Source organism: Mesoplodon mirus, assembly GCF_964341445.2.
Source record: "Mesoplodon mirus genome assembly, contig: SUPER_3_unloc_2, whole genome shotgun sequence".
Lineage (NCBI taxonomy): Eukaryota > Metazoa > Chordata > Mammalia > Artiodactyla > Ziphiidae > Mesoplodon > Mesoplodon mirus.
In genome coordinates, this window is record NW_028295808.1 from 679,331 (window position 1) to 683,463 (window position 4,133).

General features: G+C 52.5%; 1 protein-coding gene across 1 annotated transcript in view; it reads right to left on the bottom strand.

Annotated features, from left to right (window-relative positions):
• LOC309801692 (Golgi-associated RAB2 interactor protein 4-like) overlaps window positions 1–4,133 on the bottom strand; it is a gene marked incomplete at both ends in the record, with an annotated part of 39,565 nt that overhangs the window by 34,749 nt on the left and 683 nt on the right. The window lies entirely within an intron of this gene.

Below are 4,133 nucleotides of genomic sequence, written 5' to 3' on the forward strand. Positions count from 1 at the left end.
ATAAAATCTCAGTAAACGTGGACGATGGTGAGTGCCAGTTCCCCTGTGAAGCCTTCCCTAACCCAGAACTCCTTCCCATGCCCCAGACCCCCTCCTCTGAATAGATCCAGTCCCCAAACACACGTCTCTCATTGCATTTGTCACTCACAGTTGTGATCATGACTCGTGCTCTCCTGTCTCCTCCACCATCTGTGTACCTCTGTGCGGGACCGGGGTGGCACACTGTCTGAAAGTTGTTGCACCGAGGTAGCTCCCTCTCTGCACCATCACCTGCCACCTTGAGCAAGTCCTTCAAATGCTCTGAACTTCCGCTTGCTTATCCGCAAAGTGGAAAGACGTGAGAATCGGAAGGGGGCACACACATTCAAGAACTTTATAAACAGCTAAGGGCTATGCACGTGTTGTTTTTCCCGTAAATTTATTTTATTATTTATTTTTGGCTTCTCTTGTTGGGGAGCACGGGCTCTAGGCGTGCGGGCTTCGGTAGTTGTGGCTCGCGGGCTCTAGAGCACAGGCTCAGTAGTTGTGGCGCACGGGCTTAGTTGCTCCGTGGCATGCGGGATCTTCCTGGACCAGGGCTCGAACCCGGGTCCCCTGCGTCGGCAGGCGGATTCTTAACCACTGCGCCACCAGGGAAGTCCCTGTGCACGTGTTTTTAATGCATTTTCTTCCTTCAGACTAGTGTTTCCCTGCACTTGCCTGTGTGGAAATCATCAGATCAAAGGAGTGTGATGTGATCTTTTTGTAATTTCTCCTCCTTGGGTCCAAGGAAAAGCTGGTGGAGAGTAAAGCATTAATTGCGGCTCCCTGCAGCTCCTAGTCTTCTGGGAAACTCTGGGTTAATTCTGGGGTCAGGAACCTTGTTTGGCCAGGGGAAACAGTGCATATGTGTAGGTCTTGGGCTGGCTCCCTTTCTCATCAGTGCTCCCCACCAAGTGCCCACCATTCCGTCCACCAACAGAAGAGACCTCTCCCCAGCCTCCCGTGATGAGGTCTGTGGAAGTCACAAACTGGAGGTCCAATCAACAAGGATGCTCTGACCTAACAAATACTCTCCCTCATGTGAGGTTTAAGGATTTGGTTTTGGAGCCCCAGAAGAAAAAAGTTCCTGCAGATTTGGTGTGGAGAAACCCTTGTGAGCAGGGCATTCAAAAGTTGAATTAGTGGCTGGAGGAGGACTGGATGCTGGACGTTCCAGGAGTGAACGCTGGAATTCCAGGTGGGAGCCTGTTTCTGGCCGCAGCCCGGGTCATGCCAGAGGCTAGAGGTAGAAGCCTGGGAGCCAGACACAGCTCAAGGGTGGACTGGATGCTCTCGAGATAAGGCCAGCTAAGAGCTGTGAGCTCACTGAAGTTCGAAAACCGGCTCCCGGCCCCCACCCCTCCCTCCCCTCAATCTAGTAAAATTGATGCTCATCTCTGTAGTGTTGGAACATGATGGTAAGAATGGTGGTGCCGCGGGTTCTTGTGCTGGTCCTAGCTCAGGCTTGTTTGCTTGCTTCCTTCGCATACTACAGACAGGGCTTTGCATAGAGAAGTGGGCTGGTGGATCACTGTTCTGCAAAGATCCCATTGTGCGACTGCAGCAGGTTACCTTCTCTGAGCCTCAGTGTTCTCATCTGTAAAATAGGCATATCGTTCCTTCTTTTCCTAATAACCAAACAAGTGTTCTTGTACTTTACCTTAAATAAATGTCCTTTAAAGATGCCAAGCCTTTCTGACATCATTTTTGTGCATAAATACAAGTGATTAAAAGAGAAAGGCATTGGCCAATAACTTCATCACAACTGCCACGGTGATTGTAGGACCATCCTGATTTCAGAGTTAGTAAAATGTGAAAACTACAACACCTGTGTACCTACCATCTTGCTTCAGAGACAGAACAATTCCCAGCAGCACTAACAGCCTTGTGTCAACCTCCTTGACCTAGCCTTTCCACCCTAGAGAAAACTGTCCTCCATTTTGTGTTTACTTTTCCCTCAGGTTTAGCTACCGTCTTTTTAAACATGGACCCTATGCAATCCGTTGTTTGAGCTTGTTTCAGAATGGTTCCATGAGTGGAACTGTATCCCATTCTTTTGATGTTTTTAAAAACCATGAGAAGTTGATCTATGCTAATGTGTGTAGCTGATTTATTTTTCACTATTGAATATTCCAATCTCATCCTATCCTGCTGTATGAATTCTGCTGATGGAAATTTGGGCTGTTGCCCGTGTTGTGCTGTTAAGTTATTTTTGCTCTAAACATTCTCAGAGTTGTTTCTTAGACCATGTGTGTTTCTCCAGGGTATATACCTGGGCAGGGAACGGCTAAGTCTAGATGAGAGTGCTTGCTGTTCTGATTGCTAGCTAATACTGCCGCCCTTATTTCTGTCCACTGAATAGCCCGAGGGGACATGAGTCCTGTTCTGGCTCTGTTTACAGACCTTCAGGGGGAATAAGCGTTTATAAAAATAATAGGGGGGGGATTCCCTGGTGGCGCAGTGGTTGAGAGTCCACCTGAGGATGCAGGGAATATGAGTTCGTGCCCCGGTCCTGGAAGATCCCACAGGCCGCGGAGCGGCTGGGCCCGTTAGCCATGGCCGCTGGGCCTGCGCGTCCGGACCCTGTGCTCCGTGACGGGAGAGGCCACAACAGTGAGTGGCCCGCGTACCGCAAAAAAAAAAAAAAAATGAATAGCGGAATAGTGAAGGAGAGCTTCCCAGACCATAGTCTGACTTTGAGCCATGGCCCTGGGGGGCAAAGCCAGAAAGGAGTGGAAGCCAGATGGAGCAGTGCTGTTGGCGCTGAGCATGCGTGTGAGGTGGGGCTGCCCTTGCCTGGACACTGGGTCTCAGACTGTGGCACAGCTGACATCACAGAATCCACTGTGAGGCTACGGCTGGGCTTCGGGACCTAGAAATTCAGACAAAACACTGCCTGCGTTCTCAGACTGTATGTTTTTTTTTATTTAAATTGCAGTAAGGAAGCTGAAATGGGCTCTCCAGGGGTATTTCCCAGAGCCCTGGTCCCCTCTGCAGCTCCCAGCTCTAGGTCCTATTGATGGGCTTCAACGGTCACTGGCTCCATGGTCTCAGATGTCACACCGGTGATTTCCAGGCCCTGGCCACTCTCTGCTGTCTCTGTCATGGCCTCCACTCGGGTCCCTTCCACTGGCTCCGCCAGGATGCCCCCATGTTTATTTCGTGATGAGGCCACTGTCTTTTTTGTAAGTCTGGCTCTCACATTCCTGAAGAAAGAGCTTATCCTGCTGAGTATGTTGGTGGTGGGACCTGAACGCGCTGGAGATAAGCTCCTGCCCGATTTGTGCGAGGTCTTGGACTCACTGGTGATAGGAGCACGGCTGATGCCTTTGGGAGCAGTGCCCTGCACGCTGCCCCCCGGGCTGCCGTGGCCTTTGGCCTTTTGGTCCTCTCTAGTGGCTCTGCGGCCGCCTGAGCACGGGCCAGCTGCTTTGGGGATTGTCTTGCTCCCCGCTGCCTTGTGGTGGCTTTCCACGGAACTGCAGAGCTTGGGGCTCGTCAGAGCTCTGTCCTCTCCCCAGTGCTCCCTCCTCTCCCTTCTTCCCTTGCGGGCCTGGGACACTCTCTGTGAGCTGCCATCCTGTTCGCTCACTTTGCCTTCCTGTGGCAAGCTTGAGACGAGGGTCCCCTCATCGTCCTTGTCGGCTCTTGCTTTGACAGTCTTGCTGGTAGGTTCTGCTCCGACCACAGTCATGCCGGCCCCTGGGGAGAGGCTGGTGGACGTGCTGGAAGCATACTCTGAATTGTTCTCAGCACCTGCCAAGGCCGTTTTCCCGCTCCTCAGAGATGTTGTGGCAGTGTCCCCAGTGGCTCTGTTGGTTTTGCTTCCTCCGGGCCCGTCGCTGGCTGTGGCTGCTACGGCCATGCTCCGCTCTTCAGTGGCAGGAGACTTGATCACTGCCGTGCTCAAAGCACCCGCTGCGGTGCCTCCTGCCACCCCTGCTGTCTCCACCTTTGTCGTTGACTGCGATGCTGACGCTTTGTCGAGCTCTGTAGTAGGTTTTGCTTTTGCAGTGGCCACATCGGGCATGGTATCGGGCTTGTGGGAGTCCAGTTGGATTCCGTGCCCCCCAGCAAAAGCTGCAGGCGTGGCCCCGGCCACCTCAGGGCAC